Source organism: Equus przewalskii, chromosome 5 (genome assembly GCF_037783145.1).
Source record: "Equus przewalskii isolate Varuska chromosome 5, EquPr2, whole genome shotgun sequence".
NCBI lineage: Eukaryota > Metazoa > Chordata > Mammalia > Perissodactyla > Equidae > Equus > Equus przewalskii.
In genome coordinates this window covers 7,102,672-7,122,615 of record NC_091835.1, presented here as the reverse complement: position 1 = coordinate 7,122,615, position 19,944 = coordinate 7,102,672, and the positions used below count along the sequence as shown (strand labels likewise).

Sequence of the window (19,944 nt, the reverse complement as noted above, 5' to 3'; positions counted from 1 at the left end):
GAAACTTAAGGGCTCTTCCCACATACAATGTAGTGGTGATCATGACAATGAATGAATCTGCCAAGGGAAAGAATACAGAGAGAGGTGACAGTGGACATCAGAGATTTGGGGATGATTTTATTTCAGAATCATGTGAATGTTGATATCACAGAAATCCAAGAAAGGAGAGATTTTCTAGATTGAAAAGATGAATATGTTACTATCTTGGAGGTTTGGGGTGAGTGCACTTTTTCTTATACCCACCAGCTCTCCTCTGCCTCTGGGTTTGCTCATGCCATTTCCTCTGCCAGGATGCTTCCTCTTTACTCTTCTTCCTTCTGAACTTTCTGAGCTGGGGTGGAAAAGGTGGGTACCATGTGCCAATACTGCCTCCATGATGTCTACCCAAAAACCCAGAGCAGGAGTTACTTTCTATCCTCTGAGCCCCATAAAATGCCATACTTTCCATGTATTTCTTGTCACACCCAAAGATGTATGAGCTGTAGATGAATATACGGTGTCCCGCCTGCTAGCTGTGAGTCCCTGAAGATCTGTACCTGGTAAATATTGCATAGGAGCCCAAGGTCAGACATAATACCTTACACTTATGGCAGAATATTAGTTTTTACCCTGTGTTCTCTTTTTTCCCACATTTTCCTTCTTCCTGAAGGGGGTCTTTGGCAAGATTTAGTAGATGTTAAAATAGTAATTCATCAAAATTATCCTATGAGAGGCAAGAGTGATCAGCCTAAGGAATAGTTTTAATAATTTAGCACAACAAGGGATGAGGGTGGGTGCAGAAACATGGAGCTCTAAAAAGGTGGAAATTAAGGGGTTCTATTGGAAAACAAGGGCACTTCAAGTGAGGTCTGGCAACAGTGATGTCATTAATATAATTTCTAACTGTATGCACTCGTGGATGTTTCCCCCAGGGCTGGGGAAAATGACCTGCTGTTGGGATATTTCTCCTAACTTATGAGACGTAAACTTTGGGAACCACTGAAGACTGACTTGCATGTTGGTAAAGCTGGAATTTTCTTTTTTCCTTGAAACACTCAGCAGTGTGTTTACCTGCAAAGTCACAGAAATCCTCTGTAGTTTAAAGACACACAGATTTACTTTTCTCACATAGCATGAAATCCAGAAGTAGGCATATCATGGATCTGGGATCCTTTGGGAACCCAGGCTCTTTCTCTGCTTGAGCTCCTTCATTTTTAGCACAGGGCTTTTGCCTCCCTAGTCACAGGGTTCCTGCTCTAGGTGCATCTCCCAAATCCACATCTGAGCTTTAGGCTTGAAGAACGGTGAGGACCAAAAGGTTTTACTGGAGGCTTTAACTATTTATTTAGATATTCATTTATACTGTGCTAGCAAGATTTGTGTCACATGGATAATTCAGGCAGGGAGATGACTAAGAAAATCACAAAGTTAGCTATCTAGCTTCTTTTACAGAAGAAGGAAAGGGAGAAGTTAGCTAGAAATGATTTTTTTTGAGGAAGATTAGCCCTGAGCTAACTGCTGCTAACCCTCCTCTTTTTGCTGAGGAAGTCTGGCCGTGAGCTAACATCCGTGCCCATCTACCTCCACTTTATATGTAGAACGCCTACCACAGCATGGCTTGCCAAGTGGTGCCATGTCTGCACCAGGGATCCGAAGCAGTGGACCCGGGCCGCCGAGAAGCGGAACTTGCACACTTAACTGCTGTGCCACCGGTCGGCCTCTAGAAATGATTTTTAAGAGAGCCAAACTCTTCTACTATACCCTTGGATCCTCCTCTACACTATTAAGGTCTTTGGAACAGCAATGTGCATTTAGATTGCAGTAGAAAATGGGTTCTGGGAAATGTATGTATGTAATTATGCACGAATGTATGTATATTTGCATACCTGCTATAGGGCTCCGGGTTTTGCTTGTGAGTCCATTGGTATATGCTATGATAATCCCATTTCTATTAACTCTTCTTACATGTTAAAAAGGGGAATACTTAACAACTTGGCTTTAGTTAATCCAGGACCCTAAAGGAACCGTCTCTATTCCAGTGAGAGGCTGTGGATGCTGAAGGAGCACTCTCTTAAGGAATCTGAGAACCCTGCCGTGTGAGACTGAGAAACTTTTTTTAATAAATGGAGAAGATATTATTTAGACTTTAATTTTTGCAACCTTTAATTTAAGACTGTTGGCCTTCGATGTCTTTGGATTACAATGTAAAGAAAGATTTGAATGTTGGACATTAACTTCTCCCTTGAAGTTTAGTACTGGGAGGCAATTCCAATTCGAGTCTGGGCCATTCTGATTCTGCTGACTTTGCATTTTGGTTGCGTTGCTGTTATTTGCACTTGCTGTATAACTTCTCATGAATTATATGGGGCTCTTGGCTAGTGACAGCTTGAGGTGGGGTATAGAATAGGCAATGGATTTCAAGCCTAGGTGTTTAACTAATGTACATTCTTACCCATTTTAGAACTCGCAAGGGCGAAAGTTAAACTGGCCGCCATTATCCAAGAAGTCTACACAATGGAGGGGAGATTGACATGGGGAGAGAGAGCTCCCAAAGGTGGGTGTAGGACTGCCCTGAGAGAAGCTGAGGGGGCGGTTCAAGCCCTGCTGGACCATGAGTTTAATTACAACTTAATGGTTCAAAAGAATGAAATCTTGAGAGTGTTAGAGAAGACACTCTCGACTCCTCATGTTTTCAAAAAGGGGAGAGCATTTCCACTGCACTACTCAGAAGGGAAAAGAACTCTCCTCACCTTCTCCCTCCTTGTCTCCGATGAGTGTGTGATGGAGTTTAGGACTTAGAAACATGTGGCTCGCTCCCTCTGAGTTTTCTTTTCCATGGGTCAGCTTTTGCCCTTTCTTCTCTGTTGAGCTCATAAGGGTCAGAGGCCGGGTGTGACTAACTACCAGAGGCTGTCCGGAGGACACACTTTCTCTTTCCTGACTACTGGGGCCTAGTGGCTGTGAGAGAGCGAATCTGGGTAAGGGACTATTCTCTGCAGACCCTCACACTCCATTGAGAATAGGTCCTAAGGTCTAGCTCTGAGAATTGAGAAGTGTCGAGAGGCTCAGTTGCAGCCATGGATCCAGAACATAGTTTCCAAAGTAGCTTTATCAGCCATTCAGCTGACATTTTTCTCTCCCCATCATCTGACTCCTGTGTCTGGGTTTTGGTTGGTTCCAAAGTGAGGTGGGAGAGATAAGATTAATGATCACCTCTAAATTCCCAGAAATGTGAGCAAGAGAAACGTTGTTGGTTTCGTGGAAGATCCCCCATGAAGGATCTGAGCAGACACACTTGCAAGGTGAAGTCAGGCCTGTAAGGTCTGGATAGAGCTGCAGAAAAGACTGAAGGATGTTTAGGGAAAGGAAGAAGAAGGGAGGCCCAAGAGAGATGGCATTTCAGGACGTCCCCTGGGGATGACTCTGTGTGGACTGATAGGTCAACTCAATGAGAAAAGCAGAGAAATGTTTTGCATCACAGTCTCGAGCTGCTGTCTGTGGATGTCCCCGGATAACATTTTCTTTTTGGTGATGAACTGGATCTTCACAGCTTCCCAGATGTCACGGGAATTACTGAAGGGATGTGCAGATATGAGACACTTAAGAAACATCTACTGAATACATTAAGTGAGGATGAGAATTTCTACTTCATAGAGTTAATGAGAAATCCAGCACAGTAAAGGCATCCACAAATAAAAAAAAAGGCAAAACTGAAATTCTTATCTGTCCAATTTAAAGATTATAGGTGGGACTCACACAAAAATTCCCTGCAGGAATAAGCAGGGGTGGAAGGAGGTACTATGAATAGAAGAAGTAAGCCAAGAACGAAAGAAAGACATATGCTGTTTGTAGACCTATTCTGCTATCAAGCTGACCTGATACGTTCATATTAAATGATACTTTCATATTAAAGTCTTTGTTGCAAATTGTTTCATCATCAGTTTAAACTCAGCCTCGGCAATACCCTAGAATAACCTTAGGTGAGACTGCAAATAGAGGAGAATTCAAAATGTTTCCTTTGTGTTGAATGGAAAATTGTTAGGGTCACAGATGCCAGGTCAAGAGACCGAAAAGAAAAAAAAAATCTAATCAGGAAATACGAAAGCTAAAGTTTCAGCAAATTAACTCACCCTATGACGCATCCCAGATGTATTAAGTTTTCACATTTTACAGCCTCTTATTGAAACTACTAAATACCATCTGTCTCTAGCAGATGAGTTAATGTTAGTCTTAAAGCCTTAAAGTTCACATTTCCTAATTCTTTTGTTTGGAAATAAATAACCTTTATGTTGCAGTGGCATGGCCTTGGGAATGCAAGTCCTTTGCCCAGTTGGGAGGAAGAAATACAAAAATTCCAAAACCTAGACTTAGGTTGTGAAATGTTCTGTGGGTCAAAGAAGGCTGGTTCTGTGCACAAGCTGCCTCAACTGGATCTGGCCCTGGGATTCGTTGTAAGATTGAGTTACTTGCCTTTTCAGCCAAATCTCAATTCTTTATTAAAGTTGAGCCCACATGAGATGCTGGGGATGGTAAATACCTGTCCAGGCCAATCACGATCCCCGGAACGTCCTCCACAGGGCAAACAAGAGCCCTTCCAATTTTTCCTGCCCACTTTCCTCAGCAACTTTTTTCTTTTTTTAAGTAGAAAAATGCTATTTGGCTTGGGCAAGAATATTTGGCCTTGCACAATTTGGGTGCTTCAAACAGGAATGGGGAAAATAATGAAGAAAATTCACCAACAGTCTTATACAAGTATAAGAAAGGTAAATCAAGGCAGAAAAGGCTGACTGTGCTTTTTGGATCCCAGGGGCCCAATCCATAGTGAGACGGTGAATTTAATGGGGGTAAGGACTGGATCTCATGGTAAGATTAGATTAGATTCTGGTCCCAGCCAAGTCACTACCTTGCCCGTGACCATGGGCAGGTGCCTTATGTCCTGGGCGCCAGGTTTCCCATCATCAAGTCATGGGATGAGACAAAGATGGTCTGAGGCAGTAGGTAGATCCCACTGAGGCAGAAGGTTGAGTGCAAAGGGAATTGACTTATGTAAGGGCACATGTGTCTGTTGAGCTGGGTTGGCAGCCCCAAGACAAACACTCTGAGATCACTTAGTGTTTTGTTTTCTGGGATCTTTGCACTTAAATTCTTAGCATTCCAGGCCTCCCAAGATTGGGCTCTAACTTACCCGCCCAGTTTCTATTGCTGCTTCTGCCCTGTGCGCAGGCTTTCACCTTCCTTCCCCTGCTTTGTTACGCTGCTCTCTCTACTGTGTTCTGCCTTCACCTCTGCGTCTGCAGATCCCACTTCATCCCCTAACACAGACGCGTTTTTCAGTTCGTCTTTTCTGACATCCCCCTGATGAGCCTTTCCTAACAGTCTGATATGATCTATCTTCCTCTAATCAGGGTTTCTCCACCTCAGCACTGTTGACGGTTTGGACCAGATAATGTGTTGTTGTAGGAGACTGTTCTGTTCGTTGCGGGATGTCAGTAGCATACCTGGCCTCCCCCCGCTAGATGCCAGTAGCACACTCCCACCTCCCCTCCAAGCTGTGACAGTTGAAAATGTCTCCAGAGATTGCCAAATGTCCCTAAGGGAGCAAAGTCACCCTCGGTTGAGAGTCACTGCTCTAACCCTCCGTCCCACTCATGGCTTTAATGGGTTCAAAGGCAGGCAGACGTGAGTTTGCAATCTGGCTCTATCACTTCTTACTCTGTGACCTTGGGGAAGTGACTTAACCTCTCTGAGCTTTAGTTCCCTTGTGTACAATGTGAAGATAACAGTTTCTGGCTGGCAGAATTGTTGTGAGGATTGTATGTGTTTTAGGAGGGGTTCAGACATGTCTGGGATTGTCTGGCAATCTTTGGGAAGAGGCCCCCAGAAGCTGGTTCACAGGGGGTCTCAGGAACCTTTGGAGAGAGAATTTCTTCTCAAAGAAAGACTTGGACACTCAGCAGCGACGACAACAACAAACAGAAAATACTTATGTAGGGACTACCATGCAACCATCAGTGGTCCAAGAGAATTTTATACATGATATAAATTAAAGTAATTCATAACAAAACTTAGCAGATGGAGATGGAGGAGTGACTCTGAGGTCATCTTGGTGGCTCATATTCAGCTGACACCTGGCCCAGTCTCTAGTCACCCATGCCTGGGTTATTCACGTCAAGAAGACTAAAGACTAACACAGAAGTTTAACTAAACACTCTATTATTTGGCACACAAATGTCACTGATGTGGGACTCATCTCCTCTGAGACACACTCAAAAGGCCACTTTACGCTGAGTTTTGTTTGGTGCAAAATGCAAAGATGGCATCAGCGATGACACGAACCCGTGTACACCCCTGCGCTCAAGAAGTCCCCCTGTGGCTTCTGGGTTCCACGGTGTCGATGACCGGCTTTGGGAAATGATAAAGCGCACTCAGCCATGGTCTTCTGGGCGTTGGCCTACCTTCACTCAGACTTAGACTGGCTCAATTTTATTCAAATACAACAATGCGTCATATGATTGTCATTAGTACAATGCACTAGATGTTGGACTATCTGCCTTCTGGGTGACTGGTAGGGTGGCATTTCCTCCTGCCCTTCTGATTGGGGTGGTGCCCTGTGACTAGCATTGGCCACTGAGTTGTGAGTATAAGGAATAAGTGGCACTCCATGCTGAAGCTTTCACTTGCTGATAGAAAGTCGTTCAGAGCTCTCTCTCTCTCTGCCGTGGTGACAAGCAGTGCTCCAGATGGTGGCTGCTTCCCTGGGCTGAATCCTGTACGAGGATGATATGGGACAAAACCTAGAGCCAAGCCCCAAGGGATGTGTAATGATTGAGCAATAATCTTTGTTGTTTTAGGCCACTGATATTTTTAGAGGGGGCAGAATTGTTATCGCAGCACAACCTCGCTCGTACCCAATGAGGCGTACCAAGCAGCTGTCGGTCTAATATTGCCTGTGCGCCTTCTTTGCACGAGGTATTATGTTAAGCTTTCAGAGAAAGACGTGAAATTATTGATGACAAAATTTACAGCCTAGCCACCTCTCCCACTCCGGTGAAAGCCTCACAACAGCTCCAACTTCTGTAAAGCATAATTCAAAATCTTTTATTTTTATCCTCCCATGTACTTCTAATTTCCACTGACCACACAGTAGTTGCCTAGATATTAGAGGGTCAAGAAGACCTGCTTTCTCAGTGTGCATCTCCCCTAACATATCCGCATGCAAGAGCATGTGATTACAGATGACAGAGACCCTGGAGCCCCTCCAGACCGCTGCGATCAGGAATCTCGCATTTCACCTCGATTTGCATAATGATACCTCACTAGCATCAGCGATTCTTATTTCCTTCAAGGCACTGTCACATAAATTATCTCAATTCAACAGGCTGGTCATTTTAATCCGGCTGGTTTGGTTTTCATTACAAAGGGAAAGGTCACACAGCTAGTTGGTGGTGAAGCGCTAGAAACCTTCCAGATCTTCTTTTACTCAGTGTGATTCCAGGCCCTTGCTGTAACGCAGGGTGCTGGGCAAAGACGTCAGCTACCCCAGCCCAGGCCCTCGTGTGGATCCCACGTCTCAGTACTTGTAAGTCACTGGTGACACAGACTCATGCCAAAGCTGATCCTTGACCCTCTCTTTCTAACCGGTTGGTAATCCAGTCTGTTCGCTTATAAAATTTGTGACCCAAACAACAGCGTTCGTACTTTTGTCACAAAACCAAAGAGCTCACTTAAGATATTTGTACTACTAGAATTTAGGGTTATTCTGGTTCAGTATTTTCCAAACGTTGGCCCGCATGTTGCAAGAGCAATCTCTTTTCCTTCTTGCATTCTTCCTTGCTCCTTCAGTCTGTTTTCCGGTGACTGCTCATCTCTTGCCTTTCCCGCCTCTTTTCTCCCTTCCATATTCTGGAATATATATAGATTTGGGGGTCATAGCATGATTCGACTTCAGAAACATGAGTTGAGCCAACTTCCCACTCGGCACAGGATCCCTCTCACAGAATTCTTGACAATATTATTTGGCCTCTTTTTAGAGTATCCAGTGCCCCTTGGTTCCCAAAGGAGCCCGATCTAATGATTGATAGTTTTAGTAATTACATCGCTTTCCAGTTTTTAGCATTAGAGAGATAGGAAAAAGGGTACACCCTGTTCTGTTTGGGACTCTCATTTGCCCAGTAACTTTGGCGTGTTACTTTCCAGGAGTTCATGGGCATCTCCCCCTCCCAAGTAAGGATTCTCTGATTTTTAGAAACCACAAGGGCTCGGTGTCTGAGACCACTAGGAAGTGCTTTAGCATGCATTTTGAGTTTCAGTAAACTAAAGTCAAGTGGGCCCCAAATTGAGTATGGTATGCAAGAAAGGGCATGTTTTGAATCCCTAAGAGAGGGACAGTTGGCAGTCGCTCTCTGAGAGTCTCTGCTTAATCTAAGAGAGTGCTTTTCAATGACTTGGGACCGTCAAACACGTCTGCTGGAGAACTGCTCACTGGCCTGCGAATACCCCCGGCCTCTCCTGCATCAGTGCTTTTCTCACACTGTTTCCTCTGTCCGAAACTTTCCAAAACCTCTCCTAACTATCCACCTGCACTTCTGCTTTATATCAGAATTATTGATTTTCTTGTCTTCCCTTCCAACCAATCCCATAGTAACACTAAATTCTTATCGCCCTGAGGGCAACGAGTACATATGACTTTTTTTTTTAAATCCACAGCGAGCACCAAGCACAGTGCCTTGGGCTCGAAATGGTTTGCAGTACCAGCAAAAAGAATCAGTGCAATTTACGACTTCATTCATTGGAAGGTGAGGTCACGCAGATACGGATGTCACATGAAGGATGGGAGGCTAGCCCATCGGTCACCGTGACTGAAGACCACATCTCATGAATCGGCCCAGACAGGTTGTCCTTCCCAAGCAGAAATGTTTAGGCAAAAAGGACGAGCTGTCTGATGGAGGAGGAGTGGAGATGCTACTGGAGAGTGGCAGGAGGAAGGTGTTGTGTGAACTCCCCCGGACCTCTTATGTCACTGGCTTCCCAATAAATTGGCTCAAAAAAAAAAACCTGACATACTCAAGCCTAAATGGGATCCTTCCTCAGGGCAGGTTGGAGCATCTCCAGCCTATCCTGTCCTCAGAGCATCCCTGCTGGTTGTTGAGAAAACTCCCCCAAACCACACGCAAAGACGAAGTAGATGGGAAACTGCCAACATCCCTGCATAAGGCCATTTTGCCACGGAAGGAGGGTTCCCCCCCCCCAAATTGTCTGCTTAAATATTTCTTTGGAAAAGAAGGATGTGCAGGATGTATGGCCTAGGAAATTCTCCCTGACAGTGAGAGGATGCAGCAAGTATGTGTGTGCACGTCCACCACTCCCGACACGCAGGTCCCTACTCCAGCTTCATCATCTCCCATTCTCCTTTGCAGAAAGTTCTAAACCCACAAACAGCACATTATGATATGTTGCCATATGGTATAACTCTCTGTAATTACATAATTCACATAATAGCTTACTCTGTTAGTAGTCTGGGACAGGCCTTTTTCTCCCTCGATAGCTGACAACGTCTAGAAGACTTTCTTGTGTTTTCTGGTTCTTTCATGCCTAGCGAGGTCGGCATAGTTCTGGGCACACGGGCACTACCCATTAAATGGCTTTATTACCTGACATTGAAAGAATTCTATAATTTTCACTACATCCTGACATTAAAGTATCTCCTTAGGGCTTAGAGGCAAATTGAGAGAGAGCACGGCCGTCAGCCATCCCCCATGTAATTTTCTCTGTGCACATAAATGCACAGACGGGGCTCTGCTGTTCAGCAGATGCAGACGAGAGGCTCAGTGGACCGCCTGGTGATTTTTCTCTTATACGCTCAGATCGTTTGTCTAGTCGCTAACTGGGTGGCCTATGTTTAGTGTAAGCACAATGCTAATAAGAACTAACATTTATTGAGCACTTACTATGTACCAGACGTATCCTAAGCCCCTCACATGTTTTAACTCATTTAATCCTGACAACAAACCCTGTAATTATCCCCGTGTTAGAGAGAAGAAAGGCCGAGGGAAGTGGAGCAGTCAGCTGCTTTTGACCGGCTGGCCGGTCTTTGAGGCCAGAGAGCCTGGCGTCCAAACCCACACTTCTAATCACTGAGCTGCACGAAAAAATGACATTCACGCACATTCATGCTGTATCTCTCGATCTGTTTTAAAATAGATACGAAAGAAGTGGTTTTTATTTCACTGCAATGTGGGGAGGTTTTCTTATATTTTGCTTTCTAAACTATAGCGTTAGGCAGACTGTCAGGCAAACACAGGGCTGATGTTGACCGTCAGCTTGGCATGTGGAGCCGTTGATCAGCAGTGGGACCCAGGCGCACAGAGAACATGCTTGGAAAGGAGCATCCTGATTACAGATGAAATGGGGCTAAGGTACTGGTCTTGGGGAAAGATTAAGTGTGCTCACAATGAAAGAGTAGACGTAACCATAATTAATGAAGTAATAATCACTTCTGAGCCTGAGTAAGACCTGATTGTTTGATTACAAGCGTTTCCGTTTGAATTGAGCTGGAAGGACCCTTTGGCCTGTGGTAAATATCAGTCAAACTGTTTCATCTTAGGGATATGGTTATGCTTGATCAATTTATCTGTCATTTCCAAAAAGCTTCTGAGGTTTTCCTCTTCCTGGCTTTGTGCTTTCAATTGGTTTTAATCAGAGGCAAGATGCCGATTCAGCTTCCAGTCTGAATTTATTCAGCTGGTGCAAAGATTCAGTGGCGGGGCCGTTATTTGCATTTTTATCACTGTCTCTTAAACCTGAATAATTTATCATGTTCTTTCCAGCCTCCTCACCCTCATCGTTTTACAAAACCAGAGTGAAATTCTTGCTTTTGTTATCAGACCTATTTTGGACGTGCCTGCCATCTCTCACGGGCTTCTGACAGCCTCTCTTTTCCATCAGGGCAAAATTTGGGGAAAAATACTTTTTTTTTTCTATTGACCAATTCATCTTAGGTTTGTCAGAGACTTCTTTGTACGTACTTCCTTTCAAAGAATGCGAATCCTGCAACGAATTAACTGGTTACTAATTTAAAGATTTCTGGTTAGGAATCTGATATGTTCCTTATAAATGCATTTTGTTTTTTAAATGGAGAAATCAAAAAATGGCAGTAAACTCCAAGGAGATAATCTTCCAGACTTCTACAATGGGTGCTTCTTTCCTGGGTGAGGTCACCGTTCACAAGCGGAAACAATAGTCCTGATGTAATCAACAAATTGTGCTCATGGAAAGAAACGCTCCTCACTGTGCCAACGACTGAGTGGCTGTGGCCTCTCCAGACCCATACGCGCTCAGACACACTCTGGGGCGTTCGACCTGAACGCGATCATTTCGTTCTCTTGTCAGTTAAGACACAGGAATGAACAGACACACGTCTGTGTGCACACACAGCTCGAGCCAAGACATTTTAGTGTGCGACATTAGAAACACATCAGTGTTTCCCCACACTAAAAAAATCACTACCTAACCTGTCATTTTATGAAAAAGTTCACCTTATGGTTCATTAAAAGCAAGCTCTTTTGTGTACTTAAAATGAATGTTGAATTAACGAAACCTTAAGAATTCCTCTGTCTCTTTGGGAGACCTAGGGCTCAGCAGGATTTACGACTCTACGAATGTATTAAGATGTTCAACTAAATTTCGTTAGTGTGTTTCTTTCCCCATCCCCAGGCCATGGCTTCCCCGAGGCTCTGAGGCCTCTAGTGCATTTGGCTACAGAGATTCCCACCTCCCAACTCCAACAGGTCTTCAGGCCGGAAATTATAATCCTTTCTGGGTGACCTTAATAAATGACCAACAATGGTAAGGTGATTAATTTAATGTGCCAATCTACGTAGGCTATGGTGCCTGGTTGTTTGGTGAAACACCAGTTTAGATGTGGAGGAATGGGGTTAACCTTTATATCAGTAGATTTTGAGTAAAGCAGATTACTCTCCATAATGTGGGTGAGCCTCACCCAATCGGTTGAAGGCCTTAAAAACAAAGACTGAGGTTTCCCAAAGAGGAAGCAATTTTGCCTCAAGACTGCAGAGCAGAAACTTAGCTTGAGTTTACCTGTCTGCTGATGTCTTGTGGAATCCAGACTCAAGATGGAAATACCAACTTTTACCTGAATTTCCAGCCTATCAGATCTTGTATTTGCCAAACACCATAACCGTGTGAGCAATTCCTTAAAATCTCTCTCTCTCTGCTATGGGTTCTGTTTCTTAGCAGATCCTTCACTGATACAAATGGCAGTCAGTCCTCCTACCCACCCCCTGGTTGAGTGACCCCCTGGGATGAGTGACATCACAGCCCAACAAACTCTGTCATTCTTTTTAATGCGTATTTTTAGTGCCTTTTTCTATAGTCAGATCCAAACTGTAATTTGTAACAGTGGATTTATAGTGAATTGTGAGATTTCTGTCATTTCCTAGGGCGAATCTCATCTCCTGATTCCTTGGGCTCAGCTCACGTACCACCTCTTCCATGAAGCCTTCCCCTGAAACCATCCACGCCACCCTTCCAAGCCTGCATCTGGTTCCCCTCTTCTAGGCTTACGTAGCACCCTCTGCACATATAGCTCCTTCACCGTGTTCAGCGCGTTACATTGTAATTTTTTAACATATCTTTTTCTGTCACTGGTCTGAGCTCTATGAGGCTGGGATTAGATTTTATTTGTCTTTGTACCCTTGGTGGAGAGCATAGTATCTGCACAGAGTAGGTGTGCATACATTTTGTAAATGAAAGAATGAATGAAAGGACAGTTTCATAGTGATGGTTCCATGTGGTCTCTAGAAGATTCTCCCTATAGCCCTAGGGCACAGTGAAAAGAGCATAGACATTTGAGTCAGATGGCTCTGCCCTCTGTTCCAGTTCCCTCACCTTCTAACCTTGGACAAGTCTTCCAAGTTCTTTGCAATTCCTTTCTTAATCTATAAAACAGAGAGGATAAACAGCGTCTCCTTTGTTGGATTATCACAAGGTTAAATGACATATGTATGACATTTCAGTAAATACGAGGTGTCATTTCCCCCCATGTTACTAAGCATTTGTTCCATCGCACTTACTCTAAGTTTGCTGAAGCTGAATCTTCAGAACACACCAGTGGCCTCCGGCTGTCCGCTCAGTTGCCTCATCTCCCTTTCTTGCTAAGAAGAGTGCGTGGATGTGGAGCGCCCTGATGCCGTTCCAGTTTGCACTTCCAGTTCCCTCCCTCCAAGCGAAGACGCCTCCCTGGGCTCTCGTGCTCAGTCTGACCAGCTCGGTGCAGGCAGTGTCTGATTTCAGAGGCAGAGGAATTATTTCAGGTTTGCACTGAGATCCCCTAGGTTAGTGATTCTCACCTGGGGGTGATTTTGTCCCCCAAGGGATGTTTGCAATGTCTGGAGATATTTTTGATTGCTACAACTGTGTGGGTGGAATGCTATTGGCATCTAGTGGGTGCAGGCCAGAGATGCTGTTCGACATCCTACCATGCACAGGATGTCCCTGAACCACGAAGAATTATCTGGTCCAAGATGTCAATGGTGCTGGCGTCGCGAAACCCTGCTCTAAGTAATAGAGAATGGACACTTCCCTCTTCAATACGTAAAGGAAGACAAAACAAGTCACAACTGTACATCAAAAGAAGGTTCTCTTGCATTTCTTTCTTTCTCTCTCTCTCTTCTTTTTGACGAAGATTAGCCCTGAGCTAACATCGGCTGCCAATCCTCCTCTTTTTGCTGAGGAAGACTGGCCCTGAGCTAATATCTGTGCCCATCTTTCTCTACTGCATAAGTGGGATGTCTACCACAGCATGGCATGCCAAGCGGTGCCATGTCCACACCTGGGATCTGAACTGGTGAACCCTGGGCCGCCAAAGCGGAACTTGCACACTTAACTGCTGTGCCACGGGGCCGGCCCCTCCTGCAATTCAATGTCAGTAAATTTCTGCGTCCACTTCATTTCCAGATTAGACCACTGTTTATTCATTCTCACTCTATCCTAATATTCTTCTCTTAAAGGATATAATAATATAAGCACAAATTTCACATAGGAGGTTGGGCAGGGGCAGGAATTTGTTAACATTGGATGATCATATAGGATAAAAAATGAAGTGAGACACGTCAACACAGCCACCACACCTTCTGGTTTTATTGGCTGATGGAGACATTCAGCAGCACCGCGCGTGGTTAAGACCACCATCCTTCCACTCGTGCTGCCCTCGTGTCATCTCTGCTCTGCCACGTACAAGCTTTGTGATGTTGCACAAGTTACCTAACCTCTCTGTGCTTTGGTTTCCTCACTGTGCAATGGGAATAGAACCTCTCTCACAGAGCTGTTGTAAAGATAAGGGATATGAAACAAAGAAGCAGCAGCCTTTATCCTGGCTCTGCAACTTTCTAGTTATATTCCTGGGCAAATAATTTGACCTTTTTAGACCCGAAGCGCCTCACCTTTAAGATACTAACAGTACCTGTTTCATTGTAAGCGTGAAATGAGATGACATATAGAAAATGCTTTCGTACCTGGTGAACCCTCGATAAACAGGGCTAGTTTCTGTTCGTTGAACAGCTGCTATATGAGATTGGAAAGGAGAAGAAGGTACAGTGATTGCTCAACGGGTGATAGATACGGATTGGTCCAGGGGGACTCGCTGATCCACTATGGATGTCACTGTCTGGACCAGCTCTCGTTCTTTCTGGGTCCCACCCAGTGAGGAAGAGTCATCTGTACTCTGTAGTCAGGGAAGAATAACTTCAGTACGGTCCGTCCTTAAAGGGCTGAGGAGAAATGTCAGCTGTGGAGAAAACAATTCCTTCTCCGTTCCTACCACCAGCAACTCACTCGCCTTCCCTGACTCTGATGGTGCTCTGCAAGTCCAGCGTGGGAGCCCGGCTCAGTCACAGAGTCAAGGTGGTGGTATTTTGTGAAAAATCTATTTCAATCGGCAGCAATCACGTCTAAGTCAAACTCCTAGAGCCATGGTCCCGTTGAGTGGGGCTGAGCGATGTTTCCGTGGGCTCCTGGGTAATGTCTGAGCTGCAGCATAGGGTGGAAATGTGAACTGTGCCTAACTGGCTGGGGTGCAGAGCAGTGCACCATCCATCTGTCCTTGGGTCAGCCTTGCCTAAGGGCAATTATGGGCAAATTAAAGAATAATTCTGTAGATGAATGATGTCAAGAGACTGTTCCACTTGCCTGGTAACTATTGGCCAAGAAAATCTTCTCTGTATCAAGCAAAAGATGGATGAGATGAGCTCTGGAATTTTATTTTTATTAAGGGATTATTACTAATGCTAATAATAATTCACAGAGTCATGCCCTACGTTATGTTTGGGTTATGTGAAAACTATGGGATGGTGAAAATTAATCAGAAAGCATCTAAAGTATTTGAAAGAAAAAGAGAGATTATAAATAGGTCCCATTTCAGAGCCAAATTACATCCTTTATACCTCATGCAAAAATTCAGTTTCTTTTACTGGACTTCTCAAAAAATAAGCAAACAAAAAGGGACTGTAAAGACGACGAGGCAGATTTGAAAAAGATACAAATAGAACGGAAAAGGATAAAATTGCTAAAATTAAATATTCAATGTATGGGAAAACAACATATTAGATACAGACTAAGAGATTATTATTGAAATGCAAGATACATATGAACAAATCGCCCAGAATGCAATGCAAAGAGACAAAGAAACAGGAAAGCGTGTTAAGAGATATGAAGATAGAAGGAGGATGTGCGGAGAGAGGGGAGGAGAAAACAAAAGCATAAAAATGTAAGTAAATAAGGAGTAAAAAGAAGAAAGTAGAAACAAATGCAAATATACTAATAATTTCAATAATCTGACTGGACCAAACCTATCATTTAAAAAACAGAGACTGTCATTATTGGAGTTAAAAGAATATCCCATGATACTCTACAAGAAACTTATCTGAAACATGAGAGGAATTGTCTGAAAATGAAAGAGTGGAAAAAGACATAGCAGGAAAAATACTAACCAAAAGGAAACTTTTGTAGCCATCCAAAACAAAAGGTATTGTTATCTTTTGAGAAATAATCATTCCCAAATTTTATGTGGTTGAATTATCGATCTTTCATTTTTTGTGTGTCTTTTTAAAATAACTTTATTGAGATATCTTTAATACATAAGAATTGTATATGCTTAACGTGTACAACTTGATATGTATATATATATATGTATACACATGTAGTGAAAAGATTACCACGATCAAACTAAATAACTTATCCATCACCTCTACATAGTTACCACTGTGTGTGTGTGTGTGCTGAGAAGATTTAAGATCTATGCTCTTAGCAAACTTCAAGTATACAATACAGTATCACTAACTGTTGTCACCATGCTGCACATTAGACCTCCCAAAGATAGCATTAAAAAAAAGTCAGACTACCCACACACTTGGAGAAGATGATTTGACAAACATATAACCTCTTTAGAGTGGATGGGTATTTTCAGCCTGGGGGACACAGTCATAATTAGGTGACTAGGAAATATCTCATTTTAATATCCTCTTCTATAATATCCATAAACAATATCTGCATATTTTAAAAATTTATATAAATGATATCATATCATATTTATCGTTCTGCAAATAAAAAAGGCATTATTAGTAAAAGAGAATTACTACACAATAATAAAATGGTTAATCCCACAAGAAGATTTAACAATTATAAACTTGTTAATACCTAATAGCTATGCTTAAAATAAATAAAAATAGATCTGCAGGGAGAAAAGTACAAATCTACTGTCTTTATAAGAGATTTTAACACATCTTAATTACTAATAGGTCAAAAGCTAAAATAATGATGATGAAGATGGTTACTATATCAATAAATATAGAATATTAAAACAACAAGCTTGACTTAATGACATATAGAGAAGATGCATCCAAAAAGTAATAATATAGGTTCATTTGAAGCACATGAGGAAAGTTTATAAAAATTGACCGTATTCCAGGCCATATAAGAAATCTCAGCAAGCGCCTAACACATAGGTATCTATAAGCATGGTCTATGATCAAAGTGAAACTAAGATAGGAACCACTAACAAAAAGATGAATTAAAATACATTCATACGTTTGTTAAGTTAAAAAGTTCTGAAAATCTGATGGGTCAAAAAAGAAGTAAGGATAACCTTCAAAAAATCCTTACAACTAAGTGAGAATAAAAATACTACATACACAACCTTTAGAATCCAGGGAAAATACTACTAGGAAGGAATGTTATAGCCTAGTGTAATTATATTAGAAAAGAAGATGAAAAGTTACTTTTCAGCAACTTTAGTAACTGAAAAGTCATGAGCTAAGAATCCAAATTAAGTATTAATAACGCAAGCAGAATAAATTCCAGGAAGTAGAAGAAAGGAAATAATAAAGATAAGAATAGAAAGTAATGAAATGGAAAATAAATGAAATAAATAAGTGAACTGGACCAACGACGCGAAACTTCTCTTTTATTCAGGTTTTCCGAGGAAAAGCTTCTGCCAAGATTGATTGAGAAAGAGACGGCACAATAAAAATATTGGAAATGAAAAAGGAACATAACTATAGACACAGTGGAGGTATAAAAATGAGAAAATAGCATGAAAAAGTTTGCGGCACTAAATTTAGAAACTTAGATGAAATGAACGAATTCCTCAAAAATGATAACTTGTTGACTCAAAAGGAAATAGAAAGCCTGAGGGGTTCTGTAAAAATTAATAAAATTCAATCTGCAGTTAACAATAGCCCTGTGAAGGAAACATAAGCCCAAATTATTTTGCAGGCTGGTTTGCAGGGCATAATTTAAAATCATTAACAATGAGTACAGTGTGTGACTTTAGCAAGCACGCTCGATGCCAGGCCTAACCAGGAAGCGCAGACATGCCCATGGGGACTTACTGAATGTCAACCCTGTGTTACAAGACTGTCAAGAAAACAATTGCTCCAAAATTACGAAACTCTTTTAGAGATGAGAAAATTCTCCTCAATTCACTTTATGACGTCGATATAATCTTTATTCCCCAAGCAGAAAAGGACAGAAAGAAAAAAGGAAAATCACGGGTCAATACTCACAAACATAGATGTAAAATTGTTTAAACAAAACACTATAAATGTCAATAAAAAATTAATATAATATTATAATATTAAAATTAATTTATAAATATAAATAAAAAATAAATTGAATAGTATATAAACTATGGTACATTGTAATAAAATTAAGTTTATTCCACAAAACAGCGGTGGTTTCACACTATAAATTTATGAGTGTAATTTGCCACATGAACTGAGTATTGAAAAAATATACAATCACCCCCATAGATGCCAAAAAAGCATTTGATGAAGTCCAACACATATTTCATAGATTTAAATATATATTTATACATGTACATATCTAATCTATACTTATCTATATATGCATATATCTGTAATTATATGTTATATAAATATCCTTATATAATTTTACAAGTATATTCTTGAGTATATATAATTTATACATGTGATATATACTTATATAAATGCATAGTTAGATATAAATAGTGTTTATATACACATAAGTATATAAATATTTATTATATACATATATGTACATATGAGTACGATGTATAATTATATTGGTATATAGGTACACATATAGAGGTCAGGTAGGGTAAGTTCGATTACTCTCTGCTTTTATTTTGGCTTTTATTGGGTTCTGGCTGTTCACAGTCCTTTGTTCTTCTGAATAAACTTTAGAATAAACTTGTCAAGTTTCTAAACAATCATTTAGGACTCTTTTTGTGGGTATTATACTGAATGTATAAATCACTACACATGGAAATAATTACATCTTTATGATGCTTAGTCTCTTCGTTAATCTAGAATTTTTTTCAGTTAAAAAACTGAAAATATCTTTATTTTCTCTGTCCTTGAAATAGACAAGGATTTCTTAAACAGGGCACAGAAAGGCTAACCACAAAGAGATGATCGATACATTTGACTATAATAAAAATACAAGTTTCTTTTTATTAAAAGATATTATAAAGTGAAAACGAGCCACGAAGGAAGGTATTTTACTGACACGAGAATTAACAAAAGTTTAGCCCCTGAACATACAAAGAACTTCTACAGCAAAAAGAAAAATATAAACAATAGAAAAACAGGCAAATGGCTTGAACCAGCATTTCACAGAAGAAAATAGAAATGGCGAGTAAACATATAAAATGCTTAGTCTTAGTAATATCCAAGAAAATACAAACTAAGATAAAGATGAAAGGCTCTTTAGAGCTTTGCAGTTGGCAATATCAAGTCTTGCAACACTGAGTGTTGGTGAGGAAGGAGATAAAGGAAACCCGCAGGCTGAATCTAAATTAATACAACTATTTGGAAAACAATTTGCCATTTCTTGTGAAATTGAATATTTGCACTCCCTAAGACACAGCAGTTTTATTTTTAGGTATATATTCCACAAAAATCCTTGTATATGTGTACTGGGAGACATGTGAGAATATTCACAGCAGTATTATTCATAATAGTGAAAACTGGAAAAAATAAAAATACAACGTTCCGTGGAAAAAGTCAGTTGCAGAAAACTTTGTGGTGTGTCTTGCCATTTTTATAAAGTTCAGAATTTAGCAAAAGTACACACTGCTTCTTTTTTGTTAAATATATGTGTGGTGAAGTTATCAAAAAGGCAAGGAAATTACAAAGACTGAATTTAGGAGAACAAGTACCTCTGGGAGGCTGGAGAAGGGGACAGAAAGACAGACACAGCTGGATAGAATGGAGTCTAACAGTCCAGCTCTTAATGGAAATGTAGGTACATGCATTCATTCTATTATCGTGCTTCAACATTTACAAATATTCTTCTGAATGTGTCAAGAGATATGTAGACATATGTAGGTATATCTACATATCTACATACACATAGTATAAGCTATGTTTCCCATAGTTGGAATTGCAAGGAATCCTATCTCCTAGTCAG

The 19,944-nt window shown here is 41.3% G+C and overlaps 1 long non-coding RNA gene across 12 annotated transcripts in view; it reads left to right on the top strand.

The window, feature by feature from the left end:
* Nucleotides 1-19,944, top strand: part of LOC103554259 (uncharacterized) — a 311,616-nt gene that overhangs the window by 235,014 nt on the left and 56,658 nt on the right. For 8 of the 12 annotated variants that reach the window (XR_011539766.1, XR_011539774.1, XR_011539771.1 and 5 more), the window contains one exon: nt 1,578-3,891. The exons of 3 other annotated variants lie outside the window; for them this stretch is intronic. This is a non-coding gene — a long non-coding RNA (uncharacterized lncRNA). Of the gene's footprint in view, nt 1-1,577; nt 3,892-19,944 lie in introns of those variants that run through there. One more of the 12 variants, XR_011539767.1, reaches the window with a different exon arrangement.